At 33.6% G+C, this 27152-nt stretch overlaps 3 long non-coding RNA genes across 6 annotated transcripts; 2 read left to right on the top strand and 1 right to left on the bottom strand.

Annotated features, from left to right (window-relative positions):
* Nucleotides 1-4036: 4036 nt before the first annotated feature.
* Nucleotides 4037-6514, bottom strand: LOC126883153 (uncharacterized). The gene is made up of 2 exons (XR_007697529.1): nucleotides 6342-6514; nucleotides 4037-4914 (listed from the first exon to the last, which is right to left on the bottom strand). It is a non-coding gene; the product is annotated as an uncharacterized LOC126883153 (long non-coding RNA).
* Nucleotides 6515-6939: 425 nt separating this feature from the next.
* Nucleotides 6940-9942, top strand: LOC126883148 (uncharacterized). 4 transcript variants are annotated; one of them, XR_007697524.1, is made up of 4 exons: nucleotides 6940-7069; nucleotides 7324-7398; nucleotides 7504-7555; nucleotides 9655-9942. It is a non-coding gene; the product is annotated as an uncharacterized LOC126883148 (long non-coding RNA). The 4 variants fall into 4 exon arrangements; XR_007697523.1 differs by lacking the exon at nucleotides 6940-7069 and adding an exon at nucleotides 7076-7269; XR_007697522.1 differs by lacking the exon at nucleotides 6940-7069 and having other exon boundaries at nucleotides 7076-7398.
* An 8664-nt stretch (nucleotides 9943-18606) lies between these two features.
* On the top strand, nucleotides 18607-26948 carry LOC126883147 (uncharacterized). Its single transcript, XR_007697520.1, has 4 exons — nucleotides 18607-18734; nucleotides 24097-24404; nucleotides 24510-24561; nucleotides 26661-26948. It is a non-coding gene; the product is annotated as an uncharacterized LOC126883147 (long non-coding RNA).
* The last annotated feature ends 204 nt before the right edge of the window (nucleotides 26949-27152 follow it).

The raw sequence follows: 27152 nt of genomic DNA, 5'->3' as shown, positions 1-27152 counted from the left end.
GTTCATTTTTAAATCATAAAATAATTTATCTATAACCTACTTAAGACATTGATCCTAGTTGTCTTAAAAATATTTCACAGATGCCCGTATTTACTAATAATACATATTGGTTCACAAAATAATCTAAATTTTGCTTGATAAATATTTTCGTTTTCATACTTAAACTTCTTTATTTAGGGTAAAATCACTCAAACAAACCGAAATGGATAAAATCACTCGTCCTTGGGACTCGTGATTTTATCATTCGGTTTGTTTTCGTAATTTTACCAAATAAAGAAGTTTTCGTGAAAACAAAAAAATTTATCGATAAAATTTAGAGGACTCGTGGTATTACCTTTGATAAACATAATTTCATTTATAACTGTTTAACAGTTAGTTTCAACGTTAACAAAAATAAGCAGAATAATTCAATTTCGACGTTACAAATTTGTATAGTTACGAACTGTCGCCGTTATGAAGTGTCGCCGATAGATACGAACTGTCGCTATTACGAATTGTCCGTTACCATTTGTCCGGTTACGAACTGTCGCGTTACGAGATGTCATGGAACCGAAGAAAACACAAAGACGGAACGAGAAACAAAACAGGCACGGTACAGGGACATGAACAGATCTAAAGATAATAACACAAACGGAAGGAAAAACAAAGTACAAGTTAAGCACAGAAAAAAACAAAACAATTCTGAAAATGGCATCATGGAAAGTAAGAGGTATAAATGGAAAGGCAATAGAACTGCGGGAAGAAACCAGAAATAAGAACATTGAAACAGTAGCTTTAACAGAGGCAAAGAAGGAAGGAAGAGGATCAATAATATTAGAAAAAGGAATGTTACTAATATACAGTAAAGTGGGAGAAACGAAGAGAGCTCAGGCAAGAGTAGCGTGTATAATAAAGATGAATATTATCAACAAAGTAAAAAATTGGATATATTACAACGAACATATACTAAGAGTAGACGTAGATATGGATATAGAGGAAACCAATACAAAACTAATCATATGCTATGGACCAGATGAAGACGCAACAAAAAACGAAAATAATGAGTTCTGGGATAAGTTCCCAGAAGTGATAAATATTTGTACCTACAGAGAAAATTATGATCACAGGAGACATGGACAGTAGAGTGGGAAAAGAAGCAGAAAAAAGGAACAATGTCATTGGACCTTATGGGAAGGAAAAAATAAACAAAACTGGAAATTACCACTCAAATTCTGTCTAGGTCTAGACAATAACCTGGTGATTATGAACACACACTTCCGGCATAAAAGTATACACAAGATCACAAAAGAAGTCAAATCAAGAGAAGAACAATCAATTATGGACTATAGTATAGTGCAAAAAGCAGAAGAACTGGATAAGAGACGTAAGGGTGAAAAGGTGTTATGAAATTGGCAGTGAACACTATATACTGGAAACCACATTCAAAAGCAAAAGAAAAGAAATAAAAAGGAATGAGAGCATAAACAGAAAACACAAAGAAATAATAAAAAAATTATAAACTAAGGGAAGAATCAACGAATCAACGAAAATAATATACACAGAGGAGCTAGAGAAAGAGATGGAAAATGAACAAGAAACAACAGAAATAATAGAAGAAGAATGGGAAAGATTTAAAAATGCGATGATAAAATCAGCTAATGCAATATGTGGGACTACAAGAAACAATAACAGAGAGAAACGAACATCTTGGTGGAATGATGAAGTGAAAAGATAAATAAAAGAAAAGAAGATATTTTAAAAACAATACGTACAAGACAAAACACAAAAAAATATGAAAATTATAAGAGACAAAGAACAAAAATGGAAGAGGAAAAGAAAAGTTGGGAAAAATTCGGAAAAAAAAATGGAATAAAACAGCACAGAAACTGTAAAGTTATTTTATAGAACACTGAAGAACCTAAAAAGCAACAAAGAAACAAAGGTGAAACAAATAATGAACAAGGAAGGAACAATAATAAACGATAAGAAAATAATGGAAATATGGAGGGAACACTTCGAGCTGATACTGAATGGAAAGCAAGGGAATACAATGGAAAAAGAAAGCCAGATCAATAGAGGGTCCATGAGAAACACGGAAAATCAAGAAACTTTAGAAAAAGAAGAACTGGAAGAAGCAATAAGAAAGATAAAGATTAGAGAAGCGATGAAGTAGCACCAGAAATGATGAAATATATAGAAGTAAAAAAAAATTAATTTTTATAATTTGTTTAATTTGTTTTCATAAAAAAATTACTATGCATATAGAACCTAATATGGAAAATAAAAGTAATACCCAAACAATGGACAAATGCAGTAATTACAGTAGAATCCCGATTATCCGTGCTCCTTGGGACCGGAGGTGGCACGGATAATTGAAAAGCACGGATAATCCGAACATGTGTTTCTTATGTATAATACATACAGTCGGAAAAATGAAAGAATACCCATGAACGATCACATCAAGCACTTATTTTGTATTTGCTGTCTTTTTCTATAAATAACAAACGTTTGTTATAGACAAGGACAGCAAATCAAGGAAAGTGATTAATGTGATCGTTCATGGGTACTCTTTGAGTGTGGCATCAAGAGTGTGGCAAGCAAAACCAATAGCGAAGAACAGAAGACAACGAAGCATTAAAGAATGGAATAGTCACATCTCGCAGATACTAGAAAGTAAGAGAAAAACTTGGCAAGAAGCAACACAAATGGCCACCATTAAGAAAGAATGGAGGAAGTTCATTGAGAGTTAGACGAAACTCCCGACACCTCAGAAGATTAGGACACTGATTAAGATTGAATGAATGGCCCAACACCGAAAGGTATCAATGAGTCTACTGATTAAGTAAGTAAAGAAGTAAGTTTTTTCGCATCACCTTTTAGTTCAATTGTCAAACATTAAAGAGCAGGTGTACAAGAATCAAGAAAAGAGAATATCATCGGCAATAGAAGAGGTGTGTAATTTATTAGTTTTTTATTATCCCAAAAATGTCGGGCATAATTCAGGTATTAAGTCATGGTGTGTCAAGTGTGGTATTTATGACATCTCAAGGTACATGTGGCATCTGATGCCACAAGTAATGTTATCATAGTTTTCCCTGTAGTTTTGTTTAGAAGGAGGGTATAACAAAATTAGAAATATATTACTGATCCACACCTAATTAGAATCAACCTAACGTACATAGACTTGATGATGCCACTTTGCAGTCTGAAGCACAGATGCCACAACAAATGCGGCGCCGTGTATGTGTGTGTGTGTGTGTGTGTGTGTGTGTGTGTGTGTGTGTGTGTGTGTGTGTGTGTGTGTGTGTGTGTGTGTGTGTGTGTGTGTGTGTGTGTGTGTGTGTGTGTGTGTGTGTGTGTGTGTGTGTGTGTGTGTGTGTGTGTGTGTGTGTGTGTGTGTGTGTGTGTGTGTGTGTGTGTGTGTGTGTGTGTGTGTGTGTGTGTGTGTGTGTGTGTGTGTGTGTGTGTGTGTGTGTGTGTGTGTGTGTGTGTGTGTGTGTGTGTGTGTGTGTGTGTGTGTGTGTGTGTGTGTGTGTGTGTGTGTGTGTGTGTGTGTGTGTGTGTGTGTGTGTGTGTGTGTGTGTGTGTGTGTGTGTGTGTGTGTGTGTGTGTGTGTGTGTGTGTGTGTGTGTGTGTGTGTGTGTGTGTGTGTGTGTGTGTGTGTGTGTGTGTGTGTGTGTGTGTGTGTGTGTGTGTGTGTGTGTGTGTGTGTGTGTGTGTGTGTGTGTGTGTGTGTGTGTGTGTGTGTGTGTGTGTGTGTGTGTGTGTGTGTGTGTGTGTGTGTGTGTGTGTGTGTGTGTGTGTGTGTGTGTGTGTGTGTGTGTGTGTGTGTGTGTGTGTGTGTGTGTGTGTGTGTGTGTGTGTGTGTGTGTGTGTGTGTGTGTGTGTGTGTGTGTGTGTGTGTGTGTGTGTGTGTGTGTGTGTGTGTGTGTGTGTGTGTGTGTGTGTGTGTGTGTGTGTGTGTGTGTGTGTGTGTGTGTGTGTGTGTGTGTGTGTGTGTGTGTGTGTGTGTGTGTGTGTGTGTGTGTGTGTGTGGTGTGTGTGTGTGTGGTGTGTGTGTGTGTGGTGTGTGTGGTGTGTGTGTGTGTGTGTGTGTGTGTGTGTGTGTGTGTGTGTGTGTGTGTGTGTGTGTGTGTGTGTGTGTGTGTGTGTGTGTGTGTGTGTGTGTGTGTCTGTCAAAGAGATGGCATTAGACAAAGAGTCTTTTTGCCACAGAATTTTGTTATAGATATGTTTAAATTTTTATCTTAGAATCATTTATAAACTTGATTAAGATATTAAATATAGATTTGTCAGAATAAGATAAAAGATTGCTGATGCTAACTGGAAGGCTAATGTTAAGGTTAATTAAACCTAAATATAAGTTTTGAGTCTGATCCCTATGATTAAGACAATCAAAGAATACATGTTCAGATCCCCGATGGACTCATGGTTACAGGAACAGAAGGGAGTTTCATAGATTCCAATCCTATGTAGATGCTCTGGAAAAAGTCCATGGGTAAGTTTTAGCCGGGTTATTAATGAGGAATGTACTTTGTTATAATTGTAGTTAAAATGAGGTATACATTTGGGTAATAATGGGTGAATAGAAAAGTAATGATTTCTTGATGTCTGCTGAACATCTCTTATAAAGGTTAAACATAAATTTACTTCGGTTTTCTCATAGTCAGGTTACACGTTTTGCAGGAGAGCTTTGAATTACTAGTTAGGCTGACTTTCAGATAATCCGAACTTTTCAGAATCCGAACAGGCTGTCCCCCCAATTAGTTCGGATTTTCGAGGTTCTACTGTATACAACATACTAGTGATGTCATCCATCTGGGCGTGATGACAAACCATTTACAGCTTTTGAGGAAAGTGGATGCCTTTACCAATTTTGTTGTATTCCTCTTGGGGTGACCAATGGAGTATCATATTTTCAGAGAGCCATTGATTCTATCAATAAAAAAGAAAATCTACAAGGGGTTTACGCTTATTTAGATGACGTAACAGTTAGTGGTGAGGATCAAGATAGCTATGATTTGAATTTACAGAAGTTTTTAAATGCCGTTAAAAAATATGGGTTAACTTTAAATCAAAATAAATGTCACTACAATCAAAAGTTATAAATATGTTGGGATATACAATATTGCACTTCTATGGACAGTAATTAATGAAAAATAAATTCTCATTGTTGAAACAGATACATGAATGAATTTGCTATTGCTATCATGCTGAGTCAATCTGGAAGACCCGTTACCTTTTTCTCACGTATCCTCACAGATTCTGAACAAAAAAAATTTATGAATTTTCAAGATTTCCATGCTAAGATACTTCCAGTCAGACAGGGGGACTAGCTCTACTTATCAAGAATTTATTAATTACCTACACTCTAAAGGAATATCTTCAAGTAGAACAACACCATATAATTCTGAAGAAAATGGTTAAGTTAAAAGATACAATGGAGTTATATGGAAAGCAGTGAATCTAGCATTGAAAACCAGTAATTTAGACATCACTAAATGGAAAAATGTTCTATATACCTAGGGTTACCATAATTTATTAAGGCCAAATCCGGACAGGGGTAGTCCAAGGAAAAAAACATATCCTTGCCCTTGCCTTTTGACACCCCCAAAGTTAGTGCTGGTATTATCAGCACAAACGCAAATTACTTTTGAATCAATAAAGTACTTTTTAATATATTTTAAAACATGTTCTACTAAAAGATAGATGTTTCACCCGGAAGTTCATCAAAAAATAAAAGTTTCACGTTGACACCTTCATTTTGCTTAAAATAACGAACACATACCGGAGTCAGTTTGATTTCGTTTCTGTTTGAACTATAACCGTAATAAAATTTGCATCTTTGAGTTTTTCGAGTAATTTGTTAAATATGTTTTTTTTAATATTTTTTTTAGTAAAGAAAAAAATCCGGACATTTCTCATATCCGGACATGTCTTTCAAATCCGGACGTATGGTAACCCTATATATACCAGATGCTCTGCACTCTATATGAAGTTTACTGTCTACAGCAACCAATTGTACACATCATGAACATGTGTTTACTTATCAATGAAGATCAACTAGCAGAAATTCTATTTTTTCATGAAAGATTCAGACACAGTATTACTAAGAAAATTTGTATGAATGAGTAAGTTTGATCCTTTAGTTGAAGAGGATTATCTTTTAGAAGCCAATGCAGATTATGCCTTAATACAGTATCTAAACGGAAAGAAAAGTACAGTTGCAACGAAGTACTCAGCTCCTAGAAGTGACCTAAAATTATTGAATCACAATAGTGATTAAGATGAAAATGAAAGTCCAAATAATACACTAAAGAATTCCACTACCAAATCAATATCAGATGAGACAGAAAATTTACCTGTTTAAGAACCGAATCAAGTCCCTGATGATAATCATGAACCAATATTAGAAAATTCAGATTTTCAATCTAGCCGTAAATAAGCTAGAACTAAAAATAAACTAAGATATTTCCAATTTCCAGCATTTTGTTCAAAAATAGAAATAGGGCTGGATTAAATTATTTGGGTTATGTTGTCTTGTCACTTGTCATAATAAATAAAGAAGAAGGTAATTCTCCTTATTTCACTTGCCGTCCCGTACCCCCACTTAGTTTCATGTTATGTTTCTCGATACATTGTGCTAGAAAGAGATACCGCAAACCAGTCCAAGAGATCTTGTCGTCAGTGGTGGCGGAGTGAAGGCTCACTCTATGTTAATATATACCTCTATGGTCTCACCATCAAATAATTGACAGTTATTTGATCAAACTTGACTAGTGACACAAACCTTAGACAAGGAAAAAAGAGACACAAACTATACATACTAACTGTCACTTCTTCTCTTCATTTGAATGGCCTTAGCTGCCAGGGCTATCCGGCCAGACTAACTGTCACTTTGTGTCACTAACTGTCAAGTTTGATCAAATAACTGTCAATTATTTGATGGTGAGACGGGGCCTTCACAGTTACTATAAGCAGCAGATGAAAGCATACAAAAGCCTTTAGGCACATAAAAGCCTTCACAACTGGATTTGTTTTGAAAGTTGGATTAAAAATTGTTAATGATTTCTATATTATTGTTGGAAAGGTATGTCTTTCTTTTATTTATTCATCAATAAGAAATATATGGATAACAGTATTAGGCCCGGTCTTTTCACCTCCGAATAAATATGCTCTTATCTGGCAGTTAGCTATCTGGAGGATAAATATTTATTCGCCAGATAAAATGTACCCGTCTTTTCACGTCAATTTATGTTCCAGTTAGTTATCCGGTAGATAAGCTTAAAAGTAAGTTTGGATTCGGAACACACCTGATTTTTGTGTTTATTTTTATAATTTCAGCTTTAACTTAACCTAACATATAATCAAGACCAAGATGATTTTCTCGATTTTATTTCCATTTTGGAAGAAGGAAATGTAAGTAAATCAAAGAATTACAACTTAAAATAAGAAGTATATAAAGTCATAGTCATAAGGTTTAGAAATACATTTCCATATTTTAATCAAACAATATTGTTTTAGAAAGAAAACATTGATTATGGTGAAAAAGTTTACTGGAGAACTTGAACAAGAGGTAAATAAATTTTAAATTAGTGGAAAACTGTTGATTTGTATGTAAAGAAGACAAAGACAAGTTTAAATAAAGACAAGCTAGCTAATGAAACATGAATGAAACAGATGCAGTGGTAATTTTGTTTACATAATTAATAATTTTAACATATTATATTATTAATATCTATTAACTGTTCAATGATGTAAAAATTTGTTAATGTGGGGAAAACTTTTATTTAAATTCAATACTATATTTCTGTAGTGGTAAGGCAAAAATTTGATTTTATGTCTGATTTTAGCCAGAATGAGATTATTTGCTTGATATGCTATTTAGTAAAATTTCTTCAAGATGGTGGAGTTTGGTATGTGTATGATGAAGGTAAAAACCCCTTTGTTCCACATATCTTTTGTATAAAAGTTATGTCCCCTTTTAACTTACTTAGTAGAACCCCGATTATCTGGGTGGGCTTTCTATTACTCAAGTTGCATTTTTGAGGTTTTATCAAAATAGCGTCATCGTAAATCACTTGACTCTATATGACGAAAGAGAGACTCATAATGAAAGATTTATTTTTTTCTGTTATCTCTTTATAGTAGGTACATAATAATATCTATGTATACACATACATATTATGTATGTGTATACGTACGTATTATACATAATATGAAATACATGTTCGGATTATCCGTGCTTTTCAATTATCAGTGCCACCTTCGGTCCCGAGGAGCACAGATAATCGGGGTTCTACTGTATTAGGTAGGCCAGAACTTGATATATTACTTGATTTCTTATGTTGATTACTTTTCGTTTTTGGGTTGGCAAAACATGATTCAAACTTTCAAAATGCTCTCCTGAAAAATTAGGCTAGATGGACATATCAATCATCGTCAAAACGCTTTATCCATCCAACTGGTATATTGAATAGTAAACTAGGGAAATAACCAACTAAGTATATCAAAACACAATATTTTTAAAGATTGGATAATTTACATTACATGGTAACTTGAAGAATCCCAATAACAAGAATAAAACCTAATTTTAATATTTTAGTCCTGTCGCCAGGGGGGGTACAACGGCCTCCTGTATTCAGATGGACTTACCCAAGTTTTTTTTATGTATTTTGACCTGTAGAACACGAATTTTTTGGGTAACAGTTGATCAGGATGTCGATAAGATTGTTATAAACCAAGAAGTTGAGGAATCACATAACAGCGATTTCTCGCAAAACAAAACATTTTTTTGTATTTTTTGGTCCATTTTAACCAAAAAATGTTCCTACAAATTTTTTCGTAGGATGCATAGTTTTCGAGATAAACGCGGTTGAACTTTCAAAAAATCGAAAAATTGGAATTTTTGAACCCGAAAAACTTTTGATTAAAAAATAAAATAGCAATTCTGCTTACCGCATTTGAAAGTTCAAGTAAAATTATATCGGTTTTAATTATTTGTATTGCCAAAAATGTATTATTTTATTGTTAAAACAAAGCTATAAACACCTAGTGCTTGAGTGATGTTTCAATGATTTCTCATTTAAAATCGAACGAGTACCTAGAGGAGGTAAAAGTGCAAGCGGGGCTATTTCTAAGTAGCATGCATTAAAACGCATGTATTAGGCACGGGAAACAGTATGTGTTTATAGCTTTTTTTAACAATCAAAAAATAAATTTTTAGCAATGCAAATATTCAAAACAGATATAATTTGACTTATACTTTTAAAGGCGGTAAGCAGAATTGCTATTTTATTTTTTATTCAAACGTTATTCGGGTTCAAACATTGCAATTTTTCCATTTTTTGAAAGTTCAACCGCGTTTATCTCGAAAACTATGCATCCTACGAAACAACTTGTAGGAACATTTTTTGGTTAGAATGACCCAAAAAATACAAAAAAATGTTTTGTTTTGCGAGAAATCGCTGTTATGTAATTCCTCAACTTCTTTGTTTATAACAATCTTATCGACATCCGGATCAACTGTTACCCAAAAAATTCGTGTTCTACGGGTCAAAATACATAAAAAAAACTTGGGTAAGTCCATCTGAATTAAGAAGGCCGTTGTACCCCCCCTGGCGACAGGACTATTTGTTAGTAGATACCTTTCACTTTTCTAAATAAAAAAATTAGTTACAGATATGACAAACATCTAGAAGATTCAATCCTGCGTTCTTAAAGAAAAAAGCTAGTTCCAGTAGTAAGCTACCAATAATAAACTAGAGAATGTATTACAAGAAAGAACAACGCTAATACTAAACATACCTCAATTGCTTCAGATAGAAAAAGAGGACGAAAAGGTACAACACAAGCGTGCTAGAGAAAATGAAAGGGCAGAAGAGAGACACAAAAATTCATTGATTTATTAAATTTAAAAATTTAATTATACAAAGGACAATTAAATAAAGAATAAAAAAATGATACATGTATATTATTGATCCTTCTATTTCCCCATAAAGCATGTTACTGACCAGGAGGTATACTATAATAGATATATTACATCTCATAGTGCTCACTATAATAATGAGTGAGCCTGCATAAACGGAACCATAATATACATTATAGTTCCATGTATGCAGCCTCACTCGTTACTATAGTGAGTGATATGAGATATATTTTAGTATAGATCCCCGTGCATGACAAGCTTAACACAAAAATTTTTATAAGGTTATCAAACATCTTCAGTAAATTCAATAATTTACCCACATAACAATTTCATGTTCTTAGTAGATTCATAGAACATACTTTTCAGAAAAAGTATATACTTAGAATATGCGTAATTACCATTGCGAATGTGCAGAGCATATACTGAGTATATACTACATTACAGTACTTAAACGTTCTATGTATATACTTAGAATGTACTACCGCACTTCTTTTCAGTATATACCAAGAACATACTTTTTAGAAGATTCTAAGGAGGTGCTATAAACCTTCTATTTATATACTTAGAATGTACTATCGCACATATTTTTAGTATATGGGAAGAATATTCCAAGGAAGTGCTATATACCTTCTAGTTACATACTTAGTTAGAATGTACTAGGGCACATATTTTTAGTATATGGGAAGAATATTCCAAGGAAGTGCTATATACCTTCTATGCATATACTTAGAATGTACTATCGCACATATTTTTAGTATATGGGAAGAATATTCCAAGGATGTGCTATATTTCTCAGAAGTATGTTTTCAACATCACCCAATCTCATCCTAGGTTCTACTAATATATTATATTTACATATTCTAATTGCATATGAGAATGTATAGTTATTACATTCTACAATATTACGTAAAAAGTAAGTATAAAATATATAAACTTTAGTTAGTTATATAGGTACCTATGTATAATAAATATTATATGGGTAAGTAGCCTATATATAAAATATAAGTAATATATTTAGTTATTATGTGCACATCAAAATAAAAATGCTGCTTATACAGGGTGTCCCGAAAAGATTGGTCATAAATTATACCACAGATTCTGGGGCCAAAAATAGGTTGATTGAACCTCACTTACCTATATACAATAGTGCACACAAAAAAAGTTACAGCCCTTTGAAGTTACAAAATGAAAATCGATTTTTTTTCATATATCGAAAACTCTCAAAGATTTTTTATTGAAAATGGACATGTGGCATTTATATGGCAGCAACATCTTAAAAAAAAATTTAAGTAAAATTTGTGCACCCCATAAAAATTTTATGGGGGTTTTGTTCCCTTAAACCCCCCCAAACTTTTGTGTACGTTCCAATTAAATTATTATTGTGGCACCATTAGTTAAACACATTATTTCTAAAACTTTTTTGCCTCTTAGTACTTTTTCGATAAGCCAGTGTTTATCGAGATATTTTGAATATTTGTCGAATCCACCACATATTTGTATATGTTAAGTACGATTATAGAGACCTGTTAATAATCTGAAAATTTATTTATAATTTACATTTTTAGGTATGTTTTGAAAAAGAAGCTACATCTCGATAAAAGGTGACTTATGAACAAAAGACTAAGAGGCAAAAGTTTTAAAAATACTGTGTTTAACTAATGGTACCACAATAATACTTTAATTGGAACGTACACAATCATTTGGGGGGTTTAAAGGAACAAACCCCCCATACAATTTTTACGTAAATATATTGAAAAAGAAGCCGAATCTCAATAAAAACTGACTTATCGAAAAAATACTAAGAGGTAAAAAAGTTTTAAAAACGTCGTGTTTAACTAATGGTACCACAATAATCAATTAATTAGAACGTACAAAAAAGTTTGGGGGGGTTTAAGGGAACAAAATCCCCATAAATTTTTTATTAGGTGGACAAATTTCACTAAAATTTTGTTTCAAGATGTTCCTGCAATAAGAGTGATACATGTCCATTTTCAATAAAAAATATCTAATAGTTTTCGATATATTGAAAAAAATCGATTTTCATTTTGTAACTTCAAAGGGCTATAACTTTTTTTATGAGCACATTTGTACTAAGGTAAGTTAGGTTAAATCGAACTATTTTTGACCCCAGAATGTGTGGTATAATTTATGACCATTCTTTTCGGGACACCCTGTATAATTATATAATAGCCAAATATATAATATAATATGTATGTAAATTACTAAAATTTATAGGTATCTATATACATTATACATACTTTTACTTACTAGGTATTTAGGAAATATTGAAGTACCAATATGAATTTATTATTTTCAAGCTGCTTTTTATGTTCTTAAAATGTTTTAGTCCTTGTAGCTAGAAATACAGTCGCTTCGTCCTCACAGCCTACACATAAATGCCTTAACTGTACTGGAAACTATTTTCATATTTTGCCTTTTTGTTACCTACCCCCTTCCCTTGTGCAGGTATAAAATATGCAATGGAAGGGTCAGAATAACAATGAATGGCCGTTTCCGGATTCCCGAAAATTATAGGTAAAAATATTTTTATGGTATAAACTCAAATCAAAATGGTGTATTCATTTCAATTGAAAACGAAACGAGAATTTCTCATTTTTCTTCAATAGAATTAAGTTTTAAACTTTTTTACCATACAATTAAAACGGTTTAAAAAAATGATGAATTAGATAGTTCAGTAGTACCTACCAAAATACCTAAATTTTATTAATTATTCTTAACGCGAAGTTGATAATCTATAGGCTAACATTATTCTTCTTCCTATAGGTACATACATAGTATATTCTTTTTAAGATATTTTAAAAGTATATACAAGTATGTGTTAAGCATATACTTTTGCATATACTTACGCATATACTAAGAATATTCGATTAAGGTATATTCTAAGAATAAACTTTTACGAACATTCCGAGATACTACGTACACGAATGTGCTCAGTATATTCGGTGCAAGAATATTCTTCGAAGCACATGCAAACATGACATTTAGAATGTTTTTTATGGTACATGCTATGCTTGTACTACGCATATACTAAAAAGGATATACTTCGACGAATGTTGGCAGGATATGCTTAGAACATGATGCGAACATCATTGTTATGTGGGTAGCTTATTCCTGGTCTATACTCAGCAATTCATTTTCAAAATTGTCTTCATTTTCATTTCTCTCTCTATGTTATAAATATATTGCTTCAGTGTAAGATAGGACAATTGAATCAATTTAATTGTTTTGTTTTCTGCTATATACAAAAAGGGCGATATGTATTTCTGGACTCATCAGTGGACAATCAGAATCTCCAAGTAACAACCCATTGCTATGATCTGAATTTAAACAGCAATAATACAGAATTATTTATATTTGGCACAAAAAATATTACGCTACCTACATTCAATACCACGTATGAGGATTTTTAGGTGAAACGAGTTAGAGGTTGATTCTGAGTATATTGCGCACACTTTACTGAATGATTCTAATCACAAGTACGAGAAATAATGTTTTCTCGTACTTGGGAATATACTCAGAATCAACCTCTAACTCGTTTCACCTAAAAATCTTCATACATGGTATTAGAATGTAGGTAGCGATTAGTAAGAAGGTACCTATTTAAAACATATCCAGGGAGTATTACGAAATTGTCAGAATATAAAATCAGTCTTCCTATATTCTATAGATTTTTTGAGAATTTCATGATACACCCAGTATGTTTTGGATACTTAACTCTGCAGCTTTTTTTTCAAGGTAGGTATCTACTAGTCCTGTCGCCAGGGGGGGTACAACGGCCTCGTTAATTCAGATGGACTTACCCAAGTTTTTTTTATGTATTTTGACCCGTAGAACACGAATTTTTTGGGTAACAGTTGATCCGGATGTCGATAAGATTGTTATAGACCAAGAACTTGAGGAATCAAATAACAGCGATTTTTGGCAAAACAAAACAATATTTTGTATTTTTTGGGTCATTTTAAGCAAAAAATATTTCTACAAGTTTTTTAGTAGGATGCACAGTTTTCGAGATAAACGCGGTTGAACTTTCAAAAAATCGAAAAACTGCAATTTTTAAACCCGAATAACTTTTGATTAAAAAATAAAATAGCAATTCTGCTTAGCGCCTTTGAAAGTTCAAGTCAAATTATGTCGGTTTTGATTATTTGCATTGCTAAAAATTTATTGTGTTATTGTTAAACAAAGCTACAAACAACTAGTGCGTGAGTGATGTTTCTATGATTTCTCATTTAAAATCGAACGAGTAGGTAGAATAGGTACTAGTGCAATCAAGACTATTTCTACGTTACATGCGTTAAAACGCATGTAAAAGCACGGGAAACCCTACGCGTTTATAGCTTTGTTAAACAATAAAAAAATAAATTTTTACCAATGCAAATAATCAAAACCGATATAATTTGACTTAAACTTTCAAATGCGGTAAGCAGACTTTGTAGGACTTTGACATTTAAAATTTCTTAAAAATAAATACGTAGGTACTTTATATGTAATGATTATAAAGGTTGTGTGTGGTGTGTGGTGTGTGTGTGTGGGGTGTGGGGTGTGGGGTGTGGGGTGTGGGGTGTGGTGTGTGGGGTGTGGTGTGTGTGTGTGTGTGTGTGTGTGTGTGTGTGTGTGTGTGTGTGTGTGTGTGTGTGTGTGTGTGTGTGTGTGTGTGTGTGTGTGTGTGTGTGTGTGTGTGTGTGTGTGTGTGTGTGTGTGTGTGTGTGTGTGTGTGTGTGTGTGTGTGTGTGTGTGTGTGTGTGTGTGTGTGTGTGTGTGTGTGTGTGTGTGTGTGTGTGTGTGTGTGTGTGTGTGTGTGTGTGTGTGTGTGTGTGTGTGTGTGTGTGTGTGTGTGTGTGTGTGTGTGTGTGTGTGTGTGTGTGTGTGTGTGTGTGTGTGTGTGTGTGTGTGTGTGTGTGTGTGTGTGTGTGTGTGTGTGTGTGTGTGTGTGTGTGTGTGTGTGTGTGTGTGTGTGTGTGTGTGTGTGTGTGTGTGTGTGTGTGTGTGTGTGTGTGTGTGTGTGTGTGTGTGTGTGTGTGTGTGTGTGTGTGTGTGTGTGTGTGTGTGTGTGTGTGTGTGTGTGTGTGTGTGTGTGTGTGTGTGTGTGTGTGTGTGTGTGTGTGTGTGTGTGTGTGTGTGTGTGTGTGTGTGTGTGTGTGTGTGTGTGTGTGTGTGTGTGTGTGTGTGTGTGTGTGTGTGTGTGTGTGTGTGTGTGTGTGTGTGTGTGTGTGTGTGTGTGTGTGTGTGTGTGTGTGTGTGTGTGTGTGTGTGTGTGTGTGTGTGTGTGTGTGTGTGTGTGTGTGTGTGTGTGTGTGTGTGTGTGTGTGTGTGTGTGTGTGTGTGTGTGTGTGTGTGTGTGTGTGTGTGTGTGTGTGTGTGTGTGTGTGTGTGTGTGTGTGTGTGTGTGTGTGTGTGTGTGTGTGTGTGTGTGTGTGTGTGTGTGTGTGTGTGTGTGTGTGTGTGTGTGTGTGTGTGTGTGTGTGTGTGTGTGTGTGTGTGGTGTGTGTGTGTGTGTGTGTGTGTGTGTGTCTGTCAAAGAGATGGCATTAGACAAAGAGTCTTTTTGCCACAGAATTTTGTTATAGATATGTTTAAATTTTTATCTTAGAATCATTTATAAACTTGATTAAGATATTAAATATAGATTTGTCAGAATAAGATAAAAGATTGCTGATGCTAACTGGAAGGCTAATGTTAAGGTTAATTAAACCTAAATATAAGTTTTGAGTCTGATCCCTATGATTAAGACAATCAAAGAATACATGTTCAGATCCCCGATGGACTCATGGTTACAGGAACAGAAGGGAGTTTCATAGATTCCAATCCTATGTAGATGCTCTGGAAAAAGTCCATGGGTAAGTTTTAGCCGGGTTATTAATGAGGAATGTACTTTGTTATAATTGTAGTTAAAATGAGGTATACATTTGGGTAATAATGGGTGAATAGAAAAGTAATGATTTCTTGATGTCTGCTGAACATCTCTTATAAAGGTTAAACATAAATTTACTTCGGTTTTCTCATAGTCAGGTTACACGTTTTGCAGGAGAGCTTTGAATTACTAGTTAGGCTGACTTTCAGATAATCCGAACTTTTCAGAATCCGAACAGGCTGTCCCCCCAATTAGTTCGGATTTTCGAGGTTCTACTGTATACAACATACTAGTGATGTCATCCATCTGGGCGTGATGACAAACCATTTACAGCTTTTGAGGAAAGTGGATGCCTTTACCAATTTTGTTGTATTCCTCTTGGGGTGACCAATGGAGTATCATATTTTCAGAGAGCCATTGATTCTATCAATAAAAAAGAAAATCTACAAGGGGTTTACGCTTATTTAGATGACGTAACAGTTAGTGGTGAGGATCAAGATAGCTATGATTTGAATTTACAGAAGTTTTTAAATGCCGTTAAAAAATATGGGTTAACTTTAAATCAAAATAAATGTCACTACAATCAAAAGTTATAAATATGTTGGGATATACAATATTGCACTTCTATGGACAGTAATTAATGAAAAATAAATTCTCATTGTTGAAACAGATACATGAATGAATTTGCTATTGCTATCATGCTGAGTCAATCTGGAAGACCCGTTACCTTTTTCTCACGTATCCTCACAGATTCTGAACAAAAAAAATTTATGAATTTTCAAGATTTCCATGCTAAGATACTTCCAGTCAGACAGGGGGACTAGCTCTACTTATCAAGAATTTATTAATTACCTACACTCTAAAGGAATATCTTCAAGTAGAACAACACCATATAATTCTGAAGAAAATGGTTAAGTTAAAAGATACAATGGAGTTATATGGAAAGCAGTGAATCTAGCATTGAAAACCAGTAATTTAGACATCACTAAATGGAAAAATGTTCTATATACCTAGGGTTACCATAATTTATTAAGGCCAAATCCGGACAGGGGTAGTCCAAGGAAAAAAACATATCCTTGCCCTTGCCTTTTGACACCCCCAAAGTTAGTGCTGGTATTATCAGCACAAACGCAAATTACTTTTGAATCAATAAAGTACTTTTTAATATATTTTAAAACATGTTCTACTAAAAGATAGATGTTTCACCCGGAAGTTCATCAAAAAATAAAAGTTTCACGTTGACACCTTCATTTTGCTTAAAATAACGAACACATACCGGAGTCAGTTTGATTTCGTTTCTGTTTGAACTATAACCGTAATAAAATTTGCATCTTTGAGTTTTTCGAGTAATTTGTTAAATATGTTTTTTTTAATATTTTTTTTAGTAAAGAAAAAAATCCGGACATTTCTCATATCCGGACATGTCTTTCAAATCCGGACGTATGGTAACCCTATATATACCAGATGCTCTGCACTCTATATGAAGTTTACTGTCTACAGCAACCAATTGTACACATCATGAACATGTGTTTACTTATCAATGAAGATCAACTAGCAGAAATTCTATTTTTTCATGAAAGATTCAGACACAGTATTACTAAGAAAATTTGTATGAATGAGTAAGTTTGATCCTTTAGTTGAAGAGGATTATCTTTTAGAAGCCAATGCAGATTATGCCTTAATACAGTATCTAAACGGAAAGAAAAGTACAGTTGCAACGAAGTACTCAGCTCCTAGAAGTGACCTAAAATTATTGAATCACAATAGTGATTAAGATGAAAATGAAAGTCCAAATAATACACTAAAGAATTCCACTACCAAATCAATATCAGATGAGACAGAAAATTTACCTGTTTAAGAACCGAATCAAGTCCCTGATGATAATCATGAACCAATATTAGAAAATTCAGATTTTCAATCTAGCCGTAAATAAGCTAGAACTAAAAATAAACTAAGATATTTCCAATTTCCAGCATTTTGTTCAAAAATAGAAATAGGGCTGGATTAAATTATTTGGGTTATGTTGTCTTGTCACTTGTCATAATAAATAAAGAAGAAGGTAATTCTCCTTATTTCACTTGCCGTCCCGTACCCCCACTTAGTTTCATGTTATGTTTCTCGATACATTGTGCTAGAAAGAGATACCGCAAACCAGTCCAAGAGATCTTGTCGTCAGTGGTGGCGGAGTGAAGGCTCACTCTATGTTAATATATACCTCTATGGTCTCACCATCAAATAATTGACAGTTATTTGATCAAACTTGACTAGTGACACAAACCTTAGACAAGGAAAAAAGAGACACAAACTATACATACTAACTGTCACTTCTTCTCTTCATTTGAATGGCCTTAGCTGCCAGGGCTATCCGGCCAGACTAACTGTCACTTTGTGTCACTAACTGTCAAGTTTGATCAAATAACTGTCAATTATTTGATGGTGAGACGGGGCCTTCACAGTTACTATAAGCAGCAGATGAAAGCATACAAAAGCCTTTAGGCACATAAAAGCCTTCACAACTGGATTTGTTTTGAAAGTTGGATTAAAAATTGTTAATGATTTCTATATTATTGTTGGAAAGGTATGTCTTTCTTTTATTTATTCATCAATAAGAAATATATGGATAACAGTATTAGGCCCGGTCTTTTCACCTCCGAATAAATATGCTCTTATCTGGCAGTTAGCTATCTGGAGGATAAATATTTATTCGCCAGATAAAATGTACCCGTCTTTTCACGTCAATTTATGTTCCAGTTAGTTATCCGGTAGATAAGCTTAAAAGTAAGTTTGGATTCGGAACACACCTGATTTTTGTGTTTATTTTTATAATTTCAGCTTTAACTTACACTCTTGACCTGTGCTTGGTGGTGTGAACAGCGCTTGGCTCCGCGTTCTACGAATACGAGGTCTTTCCTAAGTACTAACGTACCTAACCTACCCCAAATTGTTTTTGTCTGGGTAAGTTGAGCATTAGCTTAATCATTTGAATACTTCTTTCTTTTTTATAGGCTTAATTTGATATATTTTGTTATTTTTCTTTTTTATATATTGTTTATTACAAAACTTGCACTGACTGGCTTTTTGTATTATGAGTAACGAACAGGGGGGTACGTCCCCCCTCAAACCCGTCGAGAACATAATTTTAGATTCCGCATCAAATAGTAATAACGATATTTCAAATAGTAATAACGATATTTCTAACTCCCATAGCCTATCTCAGAACGATAAAACCCATCAGGAACAAAAAATTATCAACCTCTACTCCGAAAAAGATAATGGGCCCTTTTTTGTGTATTTAGAATCAACAAACATAGATACGAAAGTAGGTTCGTTTAATGGGATTAAAATTGCTAGAGATATTTTCAATTTAAAATTAAAAGATATTCGAAAAATACATAGTAAAGGCCTTAATCGAATTGCAATTGAATTTATTAATTTTGAATCAGCTAATCAATTTTTAAATAATAAAACTTTGTTAGACAAGGGTTATAAAATTTATATTCCCTTTAATTTTGTTACTTGTAAGGGTATAGTTAGACAAATTGATCTAGAGATTGGTGACAAAGAATTGTTGGATTGTTGCAGTACAGGCTCTGACATCGAAATACTAAATGTTAGAAGACTCAATAGGAAGGTATTCAAGAATGACGTAATCACGTATGAACCAACAGGCACAGTACTCTTTACTTTTAAAGGTGTAATAATGCCTAAAATAGTAAACTTTTATGGCATGCCGAAACTAGTTAACGTTTACGTAGCACCAGTTACTCAGTGTTTCAATTGTTTAAGGTTTGGGCACACTAAAACAATCTGTAAGAGTAAAGATCGTTGCATTAACTGTGGTGAACTTGCCCATACTGAAGCATGTGAAGTCAGATGCTTCTTCTGCAAGGGACCCCACAAAGCCACTGATAAGAACTGCCCCGAATTCCTGAGGCAAAAAAACATTAAAGAATTAATGGCATACGAAAATATGACTTTCTATGATGCCAACGAAGCAGTCACAAAAACATATGTAGAAAAAGATAAGTTTATTATGTATGCCAGTGACTTCCCAGTTCTTAGGAATAGGAAGTCCAATAATATCCCAAACAATAATGTTAGCATCAACGACTCTGTCACGCCCTCCCAAAGAAGAACTCATAACTTCAAATCCTCCACTACCAAACGCTCATTTCAACAGGTGGTCTCTAACTCAAACAACAAAAGACGAGTCATTCAAAAAGGGTACGACAAGAAAGCTCATGAAGAAAACCTCTTTTTCCCTAATTCACGCCCCGAAAAATCAACATACTCTCCCTCCCAACAACAAGCCTCAACATCATATAACACAAACACAGAAAAACCCTCATCAAACTCTCTACAAAACTTAGCCTGGCATCCCAGTGCATTGCAACATATTCAACATTCTGACTCAGATACTTTATATAATACCAGAAACGCTTGTCTACATTTTCTCAATAATGCGACATTCGATAATTTAAATATTCTCAAAAATATATTATCCCAGACAAACTTGGACTATATGGACCAAGATTCAATCTCAGACTTTGACTCTTTATAACTTCCTATACACCACAATGTCTCACAACCCAAAACTAAAAATAATACAATGGAATATCAGAAGTGTTAATGCAAATAGGGATAACCTGATTAGTCTAATATCCGAAATGGATCCAGATATCATTTTCATCAATGAAACATGGCTTAAGCATGATGCCAGATTTTCTTTAAACTTTTATAACATCATCCGACAAGACAGGGATGATTCATTTGGTGGGGTGGCAACATGCATTAAGAAATCCATAAGGTTTTCGACAATCAAAAAATTCAATTCAGCTCTAGTTCAATACATAATAATTAGTATCAGTAACCTATACCTTATAAATATATATTCTAGTTCAAATATGGCAATCACTGCCACCTTACTAAACGAAATGGTAGAAGGTATACCCTTAAATAATCTAATCATTATGGGGGATTTGAACTCACACCATCCCGCTTGGGATAAAGGGGTATGCAATAAAGGTGGTAAAGTTATTTTTGATTTTTCCTTTGATAATGACCTTACAGTGTTAAATGATGGCTCAGCAACGTTATTTCAAGACTCTAATAAGAACATCAGTGCAATAGATCTTGCAATTGTGAGCAACAGTATGTGTTTGTCGTCTGAGTGGGGTGTTATCCAAGACTGCGGTAACAGTAACCACTTTCCCACATACATTAAATTAAATATAGAGGACCTTAATGGAATAGAAAGACACCTACTTAAACCATACAAAACAAGAAACACTAAAAAAGCTGACTGGAATACCTATTACCAGAACATATTATTAAACAAGCAAAACTTGTCAGAAATCAAAGACTATAAGGATTTCCTTACAGTCATAAACACAGCGGCAGATGAAGCAATCCCTTTCAAAAATTGTGGGGTACAGGGTAGACCCAGGAATCCATGGTGGGACGAAGAGTGTTCCTTATGGATCAAAACACGAAAAGAAGCAATCTCCAATTTTAATAATTCCCCCTCTATAGAAAATTTCATCGAAACAAAACGCATCATCGCTATGACTAGGAGGAACTTAAAAACAAAAAAGAAATACAAATTTAAAAACTTTTGTGAATCCTTAAACAGAGGATCCAATATCACTTACGTTTGGAATAAAATTAAAAAATTTTCCAATTATCACAATAATAAAGTTGTTCATAATCCGCCAGATAATATCAAATTAGAAATATTAGGTAAAATGTCTTCAATAAACATTGATCCCAATTTTAATATGTCATATGATAACCAAGAAGTTGCTCCCTTTTCAATCCATGAGTATAATTTGGCGTTAAATAATAAAAAAGATTCTGCGCCAGGTATCGATGACATATCTTACTTGATGTTAAGAAACCTCCCACTGGCAGCCAAAAACACACTGTTAAGAATTTACAACCTTTGTTTGAGTGGGGGTCCTGTTCCTGTGGAATGGAAAAAATTTAATGTAATTAACATCTTAAAGCCTCAAAAAAACCCTACTTTGTCTGAGAGTTTCAGACCAATAGTCCTATCATCCTGTGTACTTAAAACTCTCGAAATCATAATTAAAAATCGTCTGGATTGGTTTATGGAACACAATTCACTATTTAAAATTAATCAATCAGGTTTCAGGAAAGGTAGAGGGACATATGATAATTTAGCTCTTTTACACTCTACGATTTTAGAAGCATTTGAATCTTCCCAAACGGTATTAGCCATTTTTCTAGATATTAAATCAGCCTACGACAATGTTGAAATATACAACCTTTATAATAAACTTAAAAATTTAAACCTCCCCTTGGCTTTAATCAACCTTATCCTTAAAATCCTACAAAATAGACTTTTATATTCAAGAGCTGATGACGGCAATTTCTTGGGACCATACCAAACTTCTAAGGGGCTACCTCAAGGCTCTCCCTTAAGCACCATTCTTTTTAACATATACATTCATGACCTTTTCTATTTATTCTCTAACGAAGTGAAAATATGTGGGTATGCAGATGATTTAGTGTTGTATATTAGCGGTAAAGACATTCATAGTATGACAAATAAGATCATCCCAGAAATTACAAACACTCAAAACTGGCTAGAAGCTCATGGGTTGTCTATTTCAATTGATAAATGTGAAGCTGTGTGGTTCACAAGAGGTCAACGCAAAACAAACCCCCCTATAATCACTCTTAATAATAACAATAACATTCCCTTCAAAAATCAGGTTAAATTCTTGGGCATCACTTTTCATAAAAACTTGAAATGGGACCCTCACATAGACAAAATTGTACTTAAAGCAAAGAAAAATATCAACATATTGAGAGCATTGTGTGGAGTTTGGTGGGGTGCAGACCCCAAGATTCTAATTATGGTCTTTAATGCTTTGATTAGGTCTCATATGGATTATGGTTCCTTTCTGTTCAGCCCAATTACACAGAAATGTAGCAATAACCTAAATAAAGTATTTTTCGAAGGGCTCAGAGTATGCCTGGGATGCATGAAATCCACTCCGCGCTTAGCAATCTTAGCTGAATCTGCTCAGATTGACCTGGAACATAGAAGTCTAATACTAGCGTCTAAATTCATATCTAAAATTATCAAAATTAACAATCACCCAGTAATAAAGACGCTTCTTAACATACGTAGAAAAATCATAAATAAACCCATTTTCCACAAGGCAAACCTTGTACCTCTTCTTGTAATGGCCCTTGAACATTTTTTCCCTTATCAAAACAAAATACACAAACATCCAAACTTTCCTTGTTATGACTTGGACTTCAACACATTAAGCAATCCAATACAAACGTTAAACTGTAATCTTAAGAAAAATGAATCATCAATCAAACAAAAATTTTCAATATTCACCCAAAAGTACAATAGGGATTTCTCCTTTGTATATACTGACGCCTCCAAAAGTAATGGGAGAATAGGTTTTGGAGTCAACATTCCCAACATTAACTTCAAGTTTTCTTCTAGGCTTCCTGGTGAGTTATCTATAACAAAAGCCGAAAATGTGGCAATTTACCAAGCAATTAAAATCATAATATCTAAAGACATCAAGAAGGCTATTATCTTCTCAGATTCTCTAAATGCTATATCTAAAATTAAAAACCCTAAAATATCAGCCACTGATGACTCAATCTCCCTCAAAACAAAAAATCTCATCTTATCAGCATATAAGAAAGGTTTTGACATTTTAATCTCATGGATTCCAGGACATTCTGACATTCCTGGTAATGTAGAAGCTGATTTACTAGCCAAAATAGGGACAGGCTTAAATATTCCGTTGGCTATGTTATTAGACTCCCAAGATATTCTAAACTCCATAAAGGAAAAAATTATTACTAAATTTAAAATCAATTGGGAAGCCATGCTGCGGAGGAAAAACTACCAGTATATGAGAATGCAAACCTCTTTTTCCTTTAAGGCATGGTTCTCAACCCTAACATTTAAAAACAGAAGACATATCACCACAATAATAAGAATGAGAACAGGTCATTGCTTAACTAAACAACATCTTTTTAAAATCAAAATAATAGACAGTCCAGCATGTGAATGCGGAGTAGTGGAGGATTTAAACCATATTTTCTTTGAATGCCCCATTAATGTTATTCCCAACATGGATTTATACACAATCTTTATTTCAATGAAATTCAAAACACCAATCTCAATAGATACAATCTTAATATCCCCTAACGAAAGGTCGGTCAGTGCAATCTTACAGTTTCTTGACTATAATAAAATTAATTTGTAATTCATGATGCTCAACTTTATTTTAATATGTTTAATATTTTTGCCTTCCAGTTTCTCCTCTGTGGCGTTCCTATTACCATTTGTTTACAATCTGTGTTTGTGTTTCCTATTTGTATATAACACCTTAACCTCAAATTTTTAAAAGTCAGGAAAAAATGCTACCATCTCACGCAAATGTCAGCGGCCCTGATATGGTTTAGAACCAGATTACATCACGGTCGCCAACAAATAGTGCTGGCGAATCGCCTCGTAGCGAAGCCATAAAAAAAGAGAAGAAGAAGAAGCTTTAACTTAACCTAACATATAATCAAGACCAAGATGATTTTCTCGATTTTATTTCCATTTTGGAAGAAGGAAATGTAAGTAAATCAAAGAATTACAACTTAAAATAAGAAGTATATAAAGTCATAGTCATAAGGTTTAGAAATACATTTCCATATTTTAATCAAACAATATTGTTTTAGAAAGAAAACATTGATTATGGTGAAAAAGTTTACTGGAGAACTTGAACAAGAGGTAAATAAATTTTAAATTAGTGGAAAACTGTTGATTTGTATGTAAAGAAGACAAAGACAAGTTTAAATAAAGACAAGCTAGCTAATGAAACATGAATGAAACAGATGCAGTGGTAATTTTGTTTACATAATTAATAATTTTAACATATTATATTATTAATATCTATTAACTGTTCAATGATGTAAAAATTTGTTAATGTGGGGAAAACTTTTATTTAAATTCAATACTATATTTCTGTAGTGGTAAGGCAAAAATTTGATTTTATGTCTGATTTTAGCCAGAATGAGATTATTTGCTTGATATGCTATTTAGTAAAATTTCTTCAAGATGGTGGAGTTTGGTATGTGTATGATGAAGGTAAAAACCCCTTTGTTCCACATATCTTTTGTATAAAAGTTATGTCCCCTTTTAACTTACTTAGTAGAACCCCGATTATCTGGGTGGGCTTTCTATTACTCAAGTTGCATTTTTGAGGTTTTATCAAAATAGCGTCATCGTAAATCACTTGACTCTATATGACGAAAGAGAGACTCATAATGAAAGATTTATTTTTTTCTGTTATCTCTTTATAGTAGGTACATAATAATATCTATGTATACACATACATATTATGTATGTGTATACGTACGTATTATACATAATATGAAATACATGTTCGGATTATCCGTGCTTTTCAATTATCAGTGCCACCTTCGGTCCCGAGGAGCACAGATAATCGGGGTTCTACTGTATTAGGTAGGCCAGAACTTGATATATTACTTGATTTCTTATGTTGATTACTTTTCGTTTTTGGGTTGGCAAAACATGATTCAAACTTTCAAAATGCTCTCCTGAAAAATTAGGCTAGATGGACATATCAATCATCGTCAAAACGCTTTATCCATCCAACTGGTATATTGAATAGTAAACTAGGGAAATAACCAACTAAGTATATCAAAACACAATATTTTTAAAGATTGGATAATTTACATTACATGGTAACTTGAAGAATCCCAATAACAAGAATAAAACCTAATTTTAATATTTTAGTCCTGTCGCCAGGGGGGGTACAACGGCCTCCTGTATTCAGATGGACTTACCCAAGTTTTTTTTATGTATTTTGACCTGTAGAACACGAATTTTTTGGGTAACAGTTGATCAGGATGTCGATAAGATTGTTATAAACCAAGAAGTTGAGGAATCACATAACAGCGATTTCTCGCAAAACAAAACATTTTTTTGTATTTTTTGGTCCATTTTAACCAAAAAATGTTCCTACAAATTTTTTCGTAGGATGCATAGTTTTCGAGATAAACGCGGTTGAACTTTCAAAAAATCGAAAAATTGGAATTTTTGAACCCGAAAAACTTTTGATTAAAAAATAAAATAGCAATTCTGCTTACCGCATTTGAAAGTTCAAGTAAAATTATATCGGTTTTAATTATTTGTATTGCCAAAAATGTATTATTTTATTGTTAAAACAAAGCTATAAACACCTAGTGCTTGAGTGATGTTTCAATGATTTCTCATTTAAAATCGAACGAGTACCTAGAGGAGGTAAAAGTGCAAGCGGGGCTATTTCTAAGTAGCATGCATTAAAACGCATGTATTAGGCACGGGAAACAGTATGTGTTTATAGCTTTTTTTAACAATCAAAAAATAAATTTTTAGCAATGCAAATATTCAAAACAGATATAATTTGACTTATACTTTTAAAGGCGGTAAGCAGAATTGCTATTTTATTTTTTATTCAAACGTTATTCGGGTTCAAACATTGCAATTTTTCCATTTTTTGAAAGTTCAACCGCGTTTATCTCGAAAACTATGCATCCTACGAAACAACTTGTAGGAACATTTTTTGGTTAGAATGACCCAAAAAATACAAAAAAATGTTTTGTTTTGCGAGAAATCGCTGTTATGTAATTCCTCAACTTCTTTGTTTATAACAATCTTATCGACATCCGGATCAACTGTTACCCAAAAAATTCGTGTTCTACGGGTCAAAATACATAAAAAAAACTTGGGTAAGTCCATCTGAATTAAGAAGGCCGTTGTACCCCCCCTGGCGACAGGACTATTTGTTAGTAGATACCTTTCACTTTTCTAAATAAAAAAATTAGTTACAGATATGACAAACATCTAGAAGATTCAATCCTGCGTTCTTAAAGAAAAAAGCTAGTTCCAGTAGTAAGCTACCAATAATAAACTAGAGAATGTATTACAAGAAAGAACAACGCTAATACTAAACATACCTCAATTGCTTCAGATAGAAAAAGAGGACGAAAAGGTACAACACAAGCGTGCTAGAGAAAATGAAAGGGCAGAAGAGAGACACAAAAATTCATTGATTTATTAAATTTAAAAATTTAATTATACAAAGGACAATTAAATAAAGAATAAAAAAATGATACATGTATATTATTGATCCTTCTATTTCCCCATAAAGCATGTTACTGACCAGGAGGTATACTATAATAGATATATTACATCTCATAGTGCTCACTATAATAATGAGTGAGCCTGCATAAACGGAACCATAATATACATTATAGTTCCATGTATGCAGCCTCACTCGTTACTATAGTGAGTGATATGAGATATATTTTAGTATA

Source organism: Diabrotica virgifera, chromosome 4 (assembly GCF_917563875.1).
Source record: "Diabrotica virgifera virgifera chromosome 4, PGI_DIABVI_V3a".
In the NCBI taxonomy this organism is placed as follows: Eukaryota; Metazoa; Arthropoda; class Insecta; order Coleoptera; family Chrysomelidae; genus Diabrotica; species Diabrotica virgifera.
This window is presented reverse-complemented; position numbering and strand designations above follow the sequence as displayed.